The following is a 19,169-nucleotide window of genomic DNA, read 5'->3' as shown; positions in this document are numbered from 1 at the left end:
TTTCATATCCCAATAAATTATCGTTCGTTGGTGGGGACGCGTTTTTTTTTCTTCTTCCGAACCGCCACAGGACACACAAGGCCGAGCGGTGGAGGAAAAGACACTGCGGAAGTAGCATATTGGATATTTATGAGACTCGATAGACCAAGCGCCCAAGCGATGGCGTGGCGTTACTGTGATGCAACGGTTCTCAACAATCATTAAATCATATGTATAAAATTGGGAGCGAAATCATTTTCGTTTGTGCTCTCAGCTGTTCAGCGAAATGGTTGGAAATGGGCCGGTGGAAGTAATGCTCGGTGCACAGTTTTTTTGAGTTTAATTTCGTTGCTTTATGGGCTTGCTTTCATGAACAGTATGAGCAGTAATCGGGAGCAAAGACACACAATCACATATCCAACAAACATGCTTCTGCGATGGTACATCGGCACTCTAATATCGAAAACTTAGCGTGTATTGTAAATAGACCGCCTGAAGGTATGCAATATGCAGTAGAACCATTCTTTATAGAGTGCATTTTTGGTTCAAACTATTTTGACATCACCGTGTGCGGGTTAGTTGTTGAACTCGAAAGGTTTCTCGTACTTTCGGGGTGATTGGTGATGTTATAATAAATTTTGCATACCTTCAGGCGGTACACGAACGAACACGCCTGACCGACGTGATAGGTTTCGCATATAATACATCCAGCCAGACACTCCCATTAGGGTAGGTTACTGACCATGTTACTTATTTATCTTGTGTCCGTTTTGGATGCTGGCCCTCATGCAGGAGTCCTTTTCATCTTCTTGACTTAATGACTTACTAGGTCATAGTGTCGGCACTTTGTTTTATTACTCTTATTTTTACCACGTAGCCGGATAATTTTTCGTTGCTGCAGGGGATTCCATCCAGGTGAGCAACGACCCACGCCCTTTAGTGTATTGGGTCGAAACCTGGGAAAAGGATTAATCAGTGAAGAAGTTTTTTCTCAGAAAGATGCCTTTAGTAAGTTTTGCTACGTTAGTATTTTATTACTTATTTGTTTTTAATAAAGCTATCGTTGTTTATGTTGTTAGCGTAAGAGCACATTGTAATAAAGGGTGTTAAAGTATGCTATCGAGCATTTCAAAGTTCAAATTTCCTGTTGCATAAATGCAGTGGCAAAAACGGTTCTTCTTCAAAATTTACATTGCAGTGAATATAGAGCACGTAACTCAACGGCTGTCAGCTCCGGAGACTGGTCCTGGGAGAGATCGATCATATATCTATCATCTACCTGCAGAAGCATTGCTTTTGTCCAGAAAATGAATAACTTTAACTATCGACATTTGTTGTTCCTCAAATCCTTACAAGACCTTTTCTGCTAAAACCTCAATCCACAAATCCTATCATCAAATGATTAAGGTCCTCGATGTAATACTCGTTGTAAGGGAGAGCTTCCTATGTGCCTCACCGTCTCAACACAAAATGAGGGAAACAACCACACAGACTGAGGCCAAGTCTGAAAAGGAAGAATTTGTGAAGTGCCAGGCACCCATATTCGAAGAAGTGGTATACGCTATTGCTCATATCTCAAATCTTGCCCGTGTTTCAAAAAAAAAAATGCTCGCTGGACGGCTCATATCTCTGGGTACTCGTACTCCCAATCACCTATACATTAACTTTTCCAATTCATTTTTTTTAAACAATTTGATTTAACTTAGTAATGCTAGCAAAACAAATATTTTTTCAAATATATATTTGTACTTTTTTATAAACCGCAATTTGGCATAATCCTTTTTATCTCTTAATTTTTCAAACGATTAATAAACTTAGCGAATATTTCATGAAAAACAATGTTATCGCCTAATAATACATAAATAATTTAAATTGATTTGAGCATTTGTGTATAATCCGTGCAATATTTACACAACACTGATGATTTTCGCGTTATTTTGATTGCTTGCAACTAGTCCTTGAAGCATCGAACTATAATCAAACGCTCAAAGCATAGCTGCATATCGGGATTAATTATAAATCCAATTGCATAACTCAACCACCAGAAAAGCTTCAAATAAAACTTCTAACAGACCACACCTTTCAAGGGTGCCAACGACACTCTCACCACGCCACCCGTTTGTGCAGAAAGTCCGGTCGCGTGCAGCACAGGATGTTGTTACATAATTAATTACAATGCGTTGCTGGTTCGCTCGTTCGCCCGATCGGTCGACCCATACCGGCCGCACCGCTACTAATCGGTTGTTAGTTTATTTGTTGATTCAAATTTAATGAAACTTCTAATGGGGCAGGTGAAATTGAGCGTACGGGCGAACGCGTGCCGAGCGCGCGCGTGCACTCTGTTGCTCCTGTTGCTTTCATTCGCGTGTCCGTACGACGTTGCGTTCCGTTGGGCGATGTGGCAAGGGAAGGAAGTTGTTCATAAATTTATAAATTATGCATCCACTGCTCCGGTTTTGCCAGGGCCAGGTGAATGCCGTGCCTTTGGCAAAGGGTATTTGTTCCGCTAGCTTTTCAAACTTATTTCCGACTGGTGAAACGATGTAGCCTGCGTTGACTGCATATTGTATGAGCCGAATTTAGCAGTTGCACGGTGCTTAGCACGACGATTGATAAAACATTGATTTCTGTCTGTTCTGGGCCTGTCCCAATGTTGGATTAGCAATAAACGAAAACGATTTGCGAAACGGTTCCGTGTGTCTACTCTCATATCCTTCTTCATCTCCTTTTAAATGCAACACAAATGAGACGTTTGATTGAATGAACGCATTAGTGAGGCTTTAATGTGAACCTTCCTCTCTAGCAAAACGCTTCCTTAGCAAAGCCCGGGATGGAAATGAACAAATAAAACAGGACGGAAAGCTTGAAAGTGCAGTTCCGCGAATTAATTGTCCATCATTTCGGAACGGTAATTTGATTAGCACTACCACTTTCCGTAACCAAATGCAATTTGCATTCCACAGCACTGGGTGGGTGGGTTTCACTGTTTCATGCGATCAACAGTGGAATTGTGGTACAGCGGTTGGTAAATTTAGCAAAAGTTCGCGTAGCACCATAGGACCAACTTTTCCAATATGTGTATACGTGTGCCAAGTTGGTTCGCATGCCCTCGGTCGCCGCATATGAGGAATTCTTGCGCGATACTCATTTTGCGTGTGACGAAGTGGGTCCGTAATTTGTGTTAGCCAAACTTTGGCACGTGCAGCAGACACCATCTCTTCCTTCTACGCTGCTTCTACACCCATCCAGCTAGAGGTACTTCACAGACGACAAATCTTACTGTAAGAATATTAGTAGTTTGTCTTAATTCTCCTTTCATCTCTCACACCGACCAGGTCTCGCAAAATCGTTGCTCAAACACGCACGAGATTCCCCAGGACGGAAGCCTTATTAGGTGTGACTAACAAGCTCATCCAAGTGCTCACAAAAAGCTTTCAGTGTTAAACAAATTGCATAGCTGTAGGCGCTGACCTTTCTGCATTGCTAGCACCGACAAGTCAGCCGTAAGGTATGCAAACCACACTGCAACAATGGGCGAATGCAGTAAAAAGGGAAAAGGTTCGTGGTTTTTTGTGTCCTTGTTACCAGCGTGTTACTGTTTCCTAACGAATCACTTGTCACCTGGGACGCGGCGACGCTCATATGATCACAAATAGCGAGTGTTGGTCGCGTCCCAAAACCAAAGGTGATCATTTGCGCACTGCACGTGCTTTTACACCGTGCATTTCCTTGCCAGCTGCAAATAGTCTTTGCCGCTACACTATCCACTCCGCATCCCTCAGCGCTGGATGCTCTACCGATGCCATCAGACAAAAGTTAGTTTGGTGCATCGAAACACAAAAGTTCACTTTATTTCGTTAAAAGTTTCGTGATTGTTTCCATACCCTGCCAGCGTATGGATGCATTCCATGGCCCGCTGGCAGCCCGTCTGTATGCCGTGATTGAAAACGGAATGCAGCAAAAGTTTTGTAGCGATTTCGAATCGGGTGTGGCCGGGTTAACTTTGTCCCTCAGACAATCAGCGACGGCCGGGGCGACCTAAAACCGCTGAAACAAAGCAAAGCCCTGAGAGCGATGCAGCGAAACGGAGTGTTATATATTTCCATGCAATTCGCTAACCAGTAGAACCGACCGATCGCCGTTTGTCACAAAGCGCAAACTCTTCAATCGGTACGCGAAGAAATGCAATCAATCAAAGGAATGTACTTGATTTATTTTAGATTCCTTTTTTTGCGTACTCTACTTCAACTATATCTGCTCCGAGCATCATTACATTCGTTCGCTTTGATGAAAAGAATGAACGGTTCTGATTACAAATGAGATAGAAACGGATGAAATGGGATAAGCGGGAGTGGTTTAATTTTTTTCCCCACCACACAAATCCACCGCTTAAGGTCAGCGTAGTTGCAGCTGCTTTCGCAAGCTTCGCTTCACCAGTCGAGCGAACACACTCAAGAAATCTGTCACCACCGCATGTGCAACCGATGCTTGGCCTGTAACTTTTTTTTTCCTATTGCCTTCTCCCACACAAATGCTGTCTTCTCGTTAGAAACTGGAAAACATCAACCACACACATGCACAGACGGGAAGGAAAACTGGCACACACCGCCCGGTCTGCATGCCGCCCGAGATGAAAATCAATGTTGCTTATATTGATTTCCAACCCATTTCCAATAGAATAACGATTCAAACGTTGATGGCAGATACTTACCACTAGAACAGTTGCAATGGCACGCTTTGTACGAGTTGGGCTGGTATTGATGGTGGTCATCGGTTGGTTATTGCCGGGATTTGATGGGTCAAACCGCTTGACTGTGGCTATGAAATGGAGCAAAACGGAACCAGAAACATGCTGTCGTGACCGGTTGAAGCTCAAGTGAGTATAGGATACGTACACATAATGAGATTATTTAGGGGTTTGGTTTTGTTGCAAGTGGGTTTGTACACGTACGGTACGGTTTAGCAAACATTAGCATGAGAGGCAGTACTTCGCTTAATGTTGTGTTTCTATCTGGTGTATTGTTTGAGGCACAAGCATCTTTACGGTCTTTGAATGAAGGTTGATTTAGAAAGGAATGAAAGCACCGAAAGCAAAGGTGATTTAATAAAGAAATCATTGTGATTTTCTCTTATCTATTTTGATTGAAAAAGTAATCAAAGTCGTGATAGAGATAGTTTGTAATTCGACTTGCATAGATGCAGGCGGTTCATTGTGCCGCTATTATCACGTAGTAATAGAGTACAGCACAATCTTAGCTAATAAAGTGAAACAGTTGTTTAAAATGATCTTAAAAAATGTCATTAATATCCAGCGGCGGATGAAACAGTAGGCGGAGTAGGCGGTCGCCTAGGGCCTTGTTTTGTTGGGGGCCCCAAACAATTTGTGCCGATTGTGCGATTTTTGGAAATTTAACAGCAGAGTTATTTAATAGCACAAAATCTAATTAAAAAGGTAAAACATTGATCGAAAATATCCTTGCCACATCGTAAATATCGTTGGATTTTATATATCCTTGGTTATATAGAACATTTGTTTCTATTTGATTAGCTATTCTCTATTAACCAGGCCGATACACGGCTACGCAAGAGAAATATGCAGTGTACTCAAATTCCTTCTTCTTGTATTCTAATCTGTATAATGTATTCTATTTTTTAAACGGGATTTTTTCATCTGTTCGTAAATGATCCTACCGTTAGATGCTAGAATAGAAACCATGCTTGTTTTCACTTCCGCAACATTCGCCAGCAATTGCCATTGCGATACTCGTGGTGTGGTATCGTTTTCACTCACAGATTGAACCGTGAAAATGTCCAGCCTGCGTGTTTCGAAACAGAATTGTGGTGGAGTATTGTGTTTAGTATTTCGATTGTCACAAGTTCTGCAAGTTTGCAAGCCGGTAATGATGTTTTTTTTTTTTTTTTTTTTTATTCAGAGACGGGCCGGTAATGATGTTATAACCGACACAATCTGTCAGTGTACTACGACATAGCTAGCATTGTCATAGATTATGAATAAAATCATATTGCAATTATTAGAACTATCTTTTTCGTTTGATTTTGCAACTACTATTTCTGTCTGTCTGGAATACCATTTCTGTCTTTCTTGATTATTACTTATTCGAAGCTGGATTGTAGGTCAAGCTTTTGTCCACCCATCCCAAACTGTCCAAACACTTCATCATATCCCCTTGTAGAATACTGTTCTAACTACATTGTTGTAATCTCGGTAACATTTGCATCATTGTTAGACTGAAATTGTTCTAAAATTTCCAATTCTAAATCCATACGGTTTAAGATCATCACCGCGAAAATCGTTGATCTAAATTAAAAAAAGAACACGAAAAAAGATTATTGAAGAAATCAAGTATGCATTGGTATAAAAACGATGTGTTCAGTGAAGAACCTATCATATTAGTCTTGCTAAAACATTGTCGTGCGTGCTGAAAGCGGTCTCGTTTTTTTGCATTGAAAACTCAGTTTGTTTGAGAAAAATTAGTGAGTGCTTTGTGGTGTTGTATCCCTATAATTTGCTACTGACTATCAAATTGTGCCTGAGGAGCACATAGTGTGTTTCATACTGATGTAAATGTGCAAGTGTAAATGTGACGAAATGATCGCAAGTGTCTTCACAATGAGCGAAGAGATCGGCCCAGAAATTCTTGTATTTTTTGACGCACGGACAACCGACCTAAAATTGGAGCATCAAACTCAATACGCGAAATTTAATCGAACGATCGAAATTCACATTAATATGTGCAGGGCCACTAGAGTTGACAAATTTGTCCAATGACCAAATAAACTGGGAAACTGTGAAAACCACTACCTTTGCCGCGCACACAATTGTTTTCAGATTTCCGATACCAGGAGAGCATGTTTTTCCAGAGGTGACATCTGCAGCTTGGGACAAATTTACCCTTCACAATTGCTATTGCATACTATCAAACACGTGAGAACGATCGCTAATGAGTAATATCAATAAAACGGAAAGCATCCTTCATCTCGCTCAAACTTCCCGTCGGTTGGTACGAAATTCCATACAAAACCAGCTGTTTTCCGATTTTCGATACCAGGAAAGCACCCACGGAAGACGTAGCACCTTGTACAGCAATTTTGGTCGAAAACCGCCGAAAGGTATGCAATATTTAAACATTAACCTTCCCGTTGGTCGAGTAAAATTTTGCAGCAATTTTGCTCGAAAACCGCCGAAAAGTATGCAATGTTTAAACACTAACTTTCCCGATAGTCGAGAAAAATTTCTTCGAAAACTACCAGTTTTCGAATGTATAGTACCAGGAGAGCATCCACGGAAGAGGTAGCTCTTGGTAATGCGCCTAAAGGTATGCAATCAAATTGCAATGCAATGCGCCGTAAGGTATGCAATGTTTATACACTAACTTCTCATACAAACCAGCTGTTTTCAGATTTCCGATACCAGGAGAGCATGTTGTTCAAGAGGTAACATCTTCCATCCCCCTCCCCCCTTACCACCCTAGATGGCGCGCAAAATGGCGGCCAAGATGGCGGACAAAAGATGGCGGCCAAGATGGCGGACACAAGATGGCGGACAAGATGGTGGACAAGATGGCGGACAAGATGGCGGAAAAGATGGTGGCCAAGATGGCGGACAAGATGGCGGACAAGATGGCGGACAAGATGGTGGACACAAGATGGTGGACAAGATGGCGGTCAAGATGGCGGACAAGATGGTGGACAAGATGGCGGACAAGATGGCAGCCAAGATGGCGGCCAAGATGGCGGACAAGATGGCGGACAAGATGGCGGACAAGATGGCGGACAAGATGGCGGACAAGATGGCGGACAAGATGGCGGAAAAAATGGCGGACAAGATGGCGGACAAGATGGCGGACAAGATGGCGTACAAGATGGCGGACAAGATGGCGGCCAAGATGGCGGCCAAGATGGCGGCCAAGATGGCGGACACAAAATGGCGGATAAGATGGCGGACAAGATGGCGGACAAGATGGCGGTCAAGATGGCGGACAAGATGATGGACAAGATGGCGGACAAGATGGCGGCCAGGATGGCGGACAAGATGGCGGACACAAGATGGCGGACAAGATGGCGGCCAATATGGTGGACAAGATGGCGGACAAGATGGCGGACCAGATGGCGGACAAGATGGCGGACAAGATGGCGGACAAGATGGTGGACAAGATGGCGGACAAGATGGCGGACACAATATGGCGGACAAGATGGCGGCCAAGATGGCGGACAAGATGGCGGACAAGATGACGGACAAGATGGCGGCCAAGATGGCGGACAAGATGGCGGCCAAGATGGCGGATAAGATGGCGGACAAGATGGCGGACACAAGATGGCGGACAAGATGACGGATAAGATGGCGGACAAGATGGCGGACAAGTTGGCGGACAAGATGGCGGACAAGATGGCGGACACAAGATGGCGGACGATATGGCGGCCAATATGGCGTACAAGTTGGCGGACAAGATGGTGGACAAGATGGCGGGCAAGATGGTAGACACAAGATGGCGGACACAAGATGGCGGATAAGATGGCGGACACAAGATGGCGGACAAGATGGCGGACAAGATGACGGATAAGATGGCGGACAAGATGGCGGACAAGTTGGCGGACAAGATGGCGGACAAGATGGCGGACAAGATGGCGGACACAAGATGGCGGACGATATGGCGGCCAATATGGCGTACAAGTTGGCGGACAAGATGGTGGACAAGATGGCGGGCAAGATGGTAGACACAAGATGGCGGACACAAGATGGCGGATAAGATGGCGGACACAAGATGGCGGACAAGATGGCGGACAATATGGCGGACAAGATGGCGGACAAGATGGCGGACAAGATGGCGGACAAAATGGTGGCCAAGATGGTGGACAAGATGGCGGCCAAGATGGCGGACAAGATGGCGGCCAAGATGGCGGCCAAGATGGCGGACAAGATGGCGGCCAAGATGGCGGACAAGATGGTGGACAATATGGCGGACAAGATGGCGGACAAGATGGCGGACACAAGATGGCGGACAAGATGGCGGCCAAGATGGCGGACACAAGATGGCGGCCAAGATGGCGGACAAGATGGCGGACCAGATGGCGGACAAGATGGCGGACAAGATGGCAGACAAGATGGTGTACAAGATGGCGGCCAAGATGGCGGCCAAGATGGTGGACAAGATGGCGGACGATATGGAGGCCAAGATGGCGGACAAGATGGTGGACAAGATGGCGGACGATATGGCGGACAATATGGCGGACAATATGGTGGACAAGATGGCGGACAAGATGGCGGACAAGATGGTGGACACAAGATGGCGGACAAGATGGCGGCCAAGATGGTGGATAAGATGGCTGCCAAGATGGTGGACAAGATTGCGGACAAGATGGCGGACACAAGATGGCGGATAAGATGGCGGCTAAGATGGCGGCCAAGATGGCGGACAATATGGTGGACAAGATGGCGGACAAGATGGCGGACAAGATGGCGGACAAGATGGCGGACACAAGAATGCGGCCAAGATGGTGGACAAGATGGCGGCTAAGATGGCGGACAAGATGGCGGACAAGATGGCGGACAAGATGGCGGACACAAGATGGCGGACAAAAGATGGCGGACAAGATGGCGGACAAGATGGCGGACAAGATGGCGGACGATATGGCGGCCAAGATGGCGGACAAGATGGTGGACAAGATGGCGGACGATATGGAGGCCAAGATGGCGGACAAGATGGTGGACACAATGGCGGCCAAGATGGCGGACAAGATGGCGTACAAGATGGCGGCCAAGATGGCTGCCAAGATGGCGGCCAAGATGGCGGACAAGATGGCGGACAACATGGCGGACACAAGATGGCGGACACAAGATGGCGGACAAGATGGCGGACAAGATGGCGGACAAGATGGCGGCCAAGATAGCGGACAAGATGGCGGACAAGATGGTGAACAAGATGGCGGACGATATGGCGGCCAATATGGCGTACAAGATGACGGCCAAGATGGCGGCCAAGATGGCGGACAAGATGGCGGACAAGATGGTGGACAAGATGGCGGACACAAGATAGCGGACGATATGGCGGCCAATATTGCGTACAAGATGGCGGCCAAAATGGCGGACAATATGGCGGAAAAGATGGCGGACACAAGATGGCGGACAAGATGGTGGCCAAGATGGCGGACAAGATGGCGGACACAAGATGGTGGCAAAGATGGTGGACAAGATGGCGGACAAGATGGTGGATAAGATGGCGGCCAAGTTGGTGGACAAGATTGCGGACAAGATGGCGGCCAAGATGGCGGACAATATGGTGGCCAAGATGGCGGACAAGATGGCGGACAAGATGGCGGACAAAAGAATGCGGCCTAGATGGTGGACAAGATGGCGGCTAAGATGGCGGACAAGATGGCGGACAAGATGGCGGACAAGATGGCGGACACAAGATGGCGGACAAGATGGCGGACAACATGGCGGAAACAAGATGGCGGACAAGATGGTGGACAAGATGGTGGACAAGATGGCGGACAATTTGGCGGCCAATATGGCGGACAAGATGGCGGACGCTATGGAGGCCAAGATGGCGGACAAGATGGTGGACAAAACGGCGGACAAGATGGCGGCCAATATGGCGGACAAGATGGCGGACAAGATGGCGTACAAAATGGCGGACAAGATGGCGGCCAAAATGGCGGCCAAGATGGCGGACAAGATGGCGGACAAGATGGCGGCCAAGATGGCGGACACAAGATGGCGGACAAGATGGCGGACACTAGCTGGCGGACACAAGATGGCGGAAAAGATGGCGGCCAAGATGGCGGACAACATGGCGGACACAAGATGGCGGACAAGATGGCGGACAAGATGGTGGACAAGATGGCGGACACAAGTTGGTGGACAAGATGGCGGCCAAGATGGCGGACACAAGATGGCGGCCAAGATGGCGGACACAAGATGGTTGACAAGATGGCGGCCAAGATGGCGGACAAGATGGTGGACAAGATGGTGGAAAAGATGGCGGACAAGATGGCGGACACAAGATGGCGGACAAGATGGCGGCCAAGATGGCGGACAAGATGGCGGACAAGATGACGGACAAGATGGTGGACAAGATGGCGGACACAAGATGGCGGACAAGATGGCGGACAAGATGGTGGACAAGATGGCGGCCAAGATGGTGGACAAGATGGCGGACAAGATGGCGGACAAGATGGCGGACACAAGATGGCGGACAAGATGGTGGCCAAGATGGCGGACAAGATGGTGGCCAAGATGGCGGACAAGATGGCGGCCAAGATGGCGGACAAGATGGTTGACAAGATGGCGGACAAGATGGTGGACAAGATGGCGGAAAAGATGACGGACAAGATGGCGGACACAAGATGGCGGACAAGATGGCGGACAAGATGGCGGACAAGATGGCGGACACAAGTTGGTGGACAAGATGGCGGCCAAGATGGCGGACACAAGATGGCGGCCAAGATGGCGGACACAAGATGGTTGACAAGATGGCGGCCAAGATGGCGGACAAGATGGTGGACAAGATGGTGGAAAAGATGGCGGACAAGATGGCGGACACAAGATGGCGGACAAGATGGCGGCCAAGATGGCGGACAAGATGGCGGACAAGATGGCGGCCAAGATGGTGGACAAGATGGCGGAAACAAGATGGCGGACAAGATGGCGGCCAAGATGGCGGACAACATGGCGGACACAAGATGGCGGACAAGATGGCGGACAAGATGGCGGACAAGATGGCGGACATAAGATGGCGGACAAGATGGTGGCCAAGATGGCGGTCAAGATGGTGGCCAAGATGGCGGACAAGATGGCGGACAATATGGCGGACAAGATGGTTGACAAGATGGCGGACAAGATGGTGGACAAGATGGCGGAAAAGATGACGGACAAGATGGCGGACACAAGATGGCGGACAAGATGGTTGCCAAGATGGCGGACAAGATGGCGGACACAAGATGGCGGCCAAGATGGTGGACAAGATGGCGGACACAAGATGGAGGATAACATGGCGGACAAGATGGCGGATACAAGATGGCGGCCAAGATGGCGGCCAAGATGGCGGCCAAGATGGCGGACAAGATGGCGGCCAAGATGGCGGACAAGATGGCGGACAAGATGGCGGACAAGATGTCGGACAAGATGGCGGACAAAATGGCGGACAAGATGGCGGACAAGATGGCGGACAAGATGGCGTACAAGATGGCGGACAAGATGGCGGCCAAGATGGCGGACAAGATGGCGGCCAAGATGGCGGACACAAAATGGCGGACAAGATGGCGGACAAGATGGCGGACAAGATGGCGGACAAGATGGCGGTCAAGATGGCGGACAAGATGGTGGACAAGATGGCGGACAAGATGGCAGCCAAGATGGCGGCCAAGATGGCGGACAAGATGGCGGACAAGATGGCGGACAAGATGGCGGACACAAGATGGCGGACAAGATGGCGGCCAAGATGGTGGACAAGATGGCGGACAAGATGGCGGACCAGATGGCGGACAAGATGGCGGACAAGATGGCGGACAAGATGGTGGACAAGATGGCGGACAAGATGGCGGACACAATATGGCGGACAAGATGGCGGCCAAGATGGCGGACAAGATGGCGGACAAGATGGCGGACAAGATGGCGGCCAAGATGGCGGACAAGATGGTGGCCAAGATGGCGGATAAGATGGCGGACAAGATGGCGGACACAAGATGGCGGACAATATGGCGGACACAAGATGGCGGACAAGATGGCGGCCAAGATGGCGGACAAGATGGTGGCCAAGATGGCGGACAAGATGGCGGCCAAGATGGCGGACAAGATGGCGGCCAAGATGGCGGCCAAGATGGCGGACAAGATGGCGGCCAAGACGACGGACAAGATGGCGGCCAATATGGCGGACAAGATGGCGGACAAGATGGCGGACACAAGATGGCGGATAAGATGGCGGACACAAGATGGCGAACAAGATGGCGGTTAAGATGGTGGCCTAGATGGCGGACAAGATGGCGGACAAGATGGCGGACAAGATGGCGGACAATATGGCGGACAAGATGGCGGACACAAGATGACGGATAAGATGGCGGACAAGATGGCGGACAAGATGGCGGACAAGATGGCGGACAAGATGGCGGACACAAGATGGCGGACGATATGGCGGCCAATATGGCGTACAAGTTGGCGGACAAGATGGTTGACAAGATGGCGGGCAAGATGGTAGACACAAGATGGCGGACACAAGATGGCGGATAAGATGGCGGACACAAGATGGCGGACAAGATGGCGGACAATATGGCGGACAAGATGGCGGACAAGATGGCGGACAAGATGGCGGACAAAATGGTGGCCAAGATGGTGGACAAGATGGCGGCCAAGATGGCGGACAAGATGGCGGCCAAGATGGCGGCCAAGATGGCGGCCAAGATGGCGGACAAGATGGCGGCCAAGATGGCGGACAAGATGGCGGACAATATGGCGGACAAGATGGCGGACAAGATGGCGGACACAAGATGGCGGACAAGATGGCGGACAAGATGGCGGACACAAGATGGCGGCCAAGATGGCGGACGAAAGATGGCGGACAAGATGGCGGACAAGATGGCGGACGAAAGATGGCGGACAAGATGGCAGACAAGATGGTGTACAAGATGGCGGACACAAGTTGGCGGCCAAGATGGCGGCCAAGATGGTGGACAAGATGGCGGACGATATGGAGGCCAAGATGGCGGACAAGATGGTGAACAAGATGGCGGACGATATGGCGGACAATATGGCGGACAATATGGTGGACAAGATGGCGGACAAGATGGCGGACAAGATGGTGGACAAGATGGCGGACAAGATGGTGGATAAGATGGCTGCCAAGATGGTGGACAAGATTGCGGACAAGATGGCGGACACAAGATGGCGGATAAGATGGCGGACAAGATGGCGGCCAAGATGGCGGACAACATGGCGGACACAAGATGGCGGACAAGATGGCGGACAAGATGGCGAACAAGATGGCGGACAAGATGGCGGACAAGATGACGGTCAAGATGGCGGCCAAGATGGCGGCCAAGATGACGGACAAGATGGCGGACAAGATGGCGGACAAGATGGAGGACACAAGATGGTGGCCAAGATGGCGGACAAGATGGCGGACGATATGGCGGCCAAGATGGCGGACAAGATGGTGGACAAGATGGCGGACGATATGGAGGCAAAGATGGCGGACAAGATGGTGGACAAGATGGCGGCCAAGATGGCTGCCAAGATGGCGGACAAGATGACGGACACAAGACGGCGGCCAAGATGGCGGACAAGATGGCGGACAACATGGCGGACACAAGATGGCGGACAAGATGGCGGACAAGATGGCGGCCAAGATAGCGGACAAGATGGCGGACAAGATGGTGAACAAGATGGCGGACGATATGGCGGCCAATATGGCGTACAAGATGACGGCCAAGATGGCGGACAACATGGCGGACACAAGATGGCGGACGATATGGCGGCCAATATTGCGTACAAGATGGCGGCCAAGATGGCGGACAATATGGCGGAAAAGATGGCGGACACAAGATGGCGGACAAGATGGTGGCCAAGATGGCGGACAAGATGGCGGACACAAGATGGTGGCAAAGATGGAGGACAAGATGGCGGACAAGATGGTGGATAAGATGGCGGCCAAGATGGTGGACAAGATTGCGGACAAGATGGCGGCCAAGATGGCGGACAATATGGTGGACAAGATGGCGGACAAGATGGCGGACAAGATGGCGGACACAAGAATGCGGCCAAGATGGTGGACAACATGGCGGCTAAGATGGCGGACAAGATGGCGGACAAGATGGCGGACAAGATGGCGGACAAGATGGCGGACACACGATGGCGGACAAGATGGCGGACAACATGGCGGAAACAAGATGGCGGACAAGATGGTGGACAAGATGGTGGACAAGATGGCGGACGATTTGGCGGCCAATATGGTGGACAAGATGGCGGACGCTATGGAGGCCAAGATGGCGGACAAGATGGTGGACAAAACGGCGGACAAGATGGCGGCCAAGATGGCGGACAAGATGGCGGACAAGATGGCGGACAAGATGGCGTACAAAATGGCGGACAAGATGGCGGATAAGATGGCGGCCAAGATGGCGGCCAAGATGGCGGACAAGATGGCGGCCAAGATGGCGGACACAGGATGGCGGACAAGATGGCGGACACTAGCTGGCGGACACAAGATGGCGGAAAAGATGGCGGCCAAGATGGCGGACAACATGGCGGACACAAGATGGCGGACAAGATGGCGGACAAGATGGCGGACACAAGCTGGTGGACAAGATGGCGGCCAAGATTGCGGACACAAGATGGCGGCCAAGATGGCGGACAAGATGGCGGCCAAGATGGCGGACAAGATGGCGGCCAAGATGGTGGACAAGATAGCGGACACAAGATGGCGGACAAGATGGCGGTTAAGATGGTGGCCAAGATGGCGGCCAAGATGGCGGACAAGATGGCGGACAAGATGACGGACAAGATGGCGGACAAGATGGCGGCCAAGATGGCGGACAACCTGGCGGACAAGATGGCGGACAAGATGGCGGATAAGATGGCGGACACAAGATGGCGGACAAGATGGCGGACAAGATGGCGGACAAGATGGTGGACAAGATGGCGGCCGAGATGGCGGATAAGATGGCGGACACAAAATGGCGGATAAGATGGCATACATAAGATGGCGGACAAGAGGGCGGCCAAGATGGCGGACAATATGGCGGACAAGATGGTGGACAAGATGGCGGACAAGATTGCGGACAAGATGGCGGCCAAGATGGCGGACAATATGGTGGCCAAGATGGCGGACAAGATGGCGGACAAGATGGCGGACAAGATGGCGGACAAGATGGCGGCCACAAGATGGCGGACAAGATGGCGGCCAAGATGGCGGACAAGATGGCGGACAAGATGGCAGATAAGATGGCGGATAAGATGGTGGACAAGATGGCGGCCAAGATGGCGGACAAGATGGCGGCCAAGATGGCGGACAAGATGGCGGACACAAGATGGCGGCCAAGATGGCGGACACAAGATGGTTGACAAGATGGCGGCCAAGATGGCGGACAAGATGGCGGCCAAGATGGCGGACAAGATGGCGGCCAAGATGGTGGACAAGATAGCGGACACAAGATGGCGGACAAGATGGCGGTTAAGATGGTGGCCAAGATGGCGGACAAGATGGCGGACAAGATGGCGGCCAAGATGGCGGCCAAGATGGCGGACAACATGGCGGACACAGGATGGCGGACAAGATGGCGGCCAAGATGGCGGACAAGATGGCGGCCAAGATGGCGGACACAAGATGGCGGACAAGATGGCGGCCAAGATGGCGGACAAGATGGTGGACAAGATGGCGGACACAAGATGGCGGCCAAGATGGCGGACAAGATGGCGGACAAGATGGCGGACACATGATGGCGGACAAGATGGTGGCCACGATGGCGGACACAAGATGGTGACCAAAATGGCGGACAAGATGGCGGACAAGATGGCGGACAAGATGGCGGACACAAGATGGCGGAAAAGATGGCGGCCAAGATGGTGGACAAGATGGTGGACAAGATGGCGGAAAAGATGGCGGACAAGATGGCGGACACAAGATGGCGGACAAGATGGCGGCCAAGATGGCGGACAAGATGGCGGACAAGATGGCGGACAAGATGGCGGCTAAGATGGTGGACAAGATGGCGGATAAGATGGCGGACAAAATGGCGGTTAAGATGGTGGCCAAGATGGCGGCCAAGATGGCGGACAAGATGGCGGCCAAGATGGCGGCCAAGATGGCGGACACAAAATGGCGGATAAGATGGCGGACAAGATGGCGGACAAGATGGCGGACAAGATGGCGGACAAGATGGTGGACAAGATGGCGGACAAGATGGCAGCCAAGATGGCGGCCAAGATGGCGGACAAGATGGCGGACAAGATGGCGGACAAGATGGCGGACACAAGATGGCGGACAAGATGGCGGCCAAGATGGTGGACAAGATGGCGGACAAGATGGCGGACCAGATGGCGGACAAGATGGTGGACAAGATGGCGGACAAGATGGTGGACAAGATGGCGGACAAGATGGCGGACAAGATGGCGGCCAAGATGGCGGCCAAGATGGCGGACAAGATGGCGGCCAAGACGACGAACAAGATGGCGGCCAATATGGCGGACAAGATGGCGGACAAGATGGCGGACACAAGATGGCGGATAAGATGGCGGACACAAGATGGCGGACAAGATGGCGGTTAAGATGGTGGCCTAGATGGCGGACAAGATGGCGGACAAGATGGCGGACAAGATGGCGGACAATATGGCGGACAAGATGGCGGACACTAGATGACGGATAAGATGGCGGACAAGATGGCGGACAAGATGGCGGACAAGATGGCGGACAAGATGGCGGACACAAGATGGCGGACGATATGGCGGCCAATATGGCGTACAAGTTGGCGGACAAGATGGTTGACAAGATGGCGGGCAAGATGGTAGACACAAGATGGCGGACACAAGATGGCGGATAAGATGGCGGACACAAGATGGCGGACAAGATGGCGGACAAGATGGCGGACAAAATGGTGGCCAAGATGGTGGACAAGATGGCGGCCAAGATGGCGGACAAGATGGCGGCCAAGATGGCGGCCAAGATGGCGGCCAAGATGGCGGACAAGATGGCGGCCAAGATGGCGGACAAGATGGCGGACAATATGGCGGACAAGATGGCGGACAAGATGGCGGACACAAGATGGCGGACAAGATGAAGGCCAAGATGGCGGACACAAGATGGCGGCCAAGATTTCGGACGAAAGATGGCGGACAAAATGGCGGACAAGATGGCGGACAAGATGGCGGACAAGATGGCAGACAAGATGGTGTACAAGATGGCGGACACAAGTTGGCGGCCAAGATGGCGGCCAAGATGGTGGACAAGATGGCGGCCAAGATGGCGGACAAAATGGCGGACAAGATGGCGGACAAGATGGCGGACAAGATGGCGGCCAAGATGGCGGCCAAGATGGCGGACAAGATGGCGGACAAGATGGCGGAAAAGATGGCGGACAAGATGGCGGACACAAGATGGCGGACAAGATGGCGGCCAAGATGGCGGAAAAGATGGCGGACAAGATGGCGGACAAGATGGCGGACAAGATGGCGGCCAAGATGGCGGACAAGATTGCGGACAAGATGGCGGCCAAGACGACGGACAAGATGGCGGCCAAGATGGCGGACAAGATGGCGGACAAGATGGCGGCCAAAATGGCGGACAAGATTGCGGACAAGATGGCGGCCAAGATGGCGGCCAAGATGGCGGACACAAGATGGCGGCCAAGATGGCAGACACAAGATGGCGGACACAAGATGGCGGACAAGATGGCGGCCACGATGGCGGACAAGATGGCGGACAAGATGGCGGACAAGATGGCGGACAAGATGGTGGACAAGATGGCGGATAAGATGGCGGCCAAGATTGCGGACACAAGATGGCGGCCAAGATGGCGGACAAGATGGCGGACACAAGATGGCGGACAAGATGGCGGACAAGATGGCGGACAAGATGGCGGCCAAGATGGCGGACAAGATGGCGGACAAGATGGCAGATAAGATGGCGGATAAGATGGTGGACAAGATGGCGGATAAGATGGCGGACAAGATGGCGGACACAAGATGGCGGACAAGATGGCGGCCAAGATGGCGGACAATATGGCGGACAAGATGGCGGACACAAGATGGCGGACAAGATGGCGGCCAAGATGGCGGACAAGATGGCGGACAAGATGGCAGATAAGATGGCGGATAAGATGGTGGACAAGATGGCGGCCAAGATGGCAGATAAGATGGCGGATAAGATGGTGGACAAGATGGCGGCCAAGATGGCGGACAAAATGGCGGACAAGATGGCGGACAAGATGGCGGCCAAGATGGCGGACAAGATGGCGGACAAGATGGCGGACAAGATGGCGGACAAGATGGCGGCCAAAATGGCGGACAAGATTGCGGACAAGATGGCGGCCAAGATGGCGGCCAAGATGGCGGCCAAGATGGCGGACACAAGATGGCGGACAAGATGGCGGACACAAGATGGTTGACAAGATGGCGGCCAAGATGGCGGACAAGATGGTGGACAAGATGGTGGAAAAGATGGCGGACAAGATGGCGGACACAA

Source organism: Anopheles moucheti, chromosome 3 (assembly GCF_943734755.1).
Source record: "Anopheles moucheti chromosome 3, idAnoMoucSN_F20_07, whole genome shotgun sequence".
In the NCBI taxonomy this organism is placed as follows: Eukaryota; Metazoa; Arthropoda; class Insecta; order Diptera; family Culicidae; genus Anopheles; species Anopheles moucheti.
Note: the sequence above shows the minus strand (reverse complement) of the source record.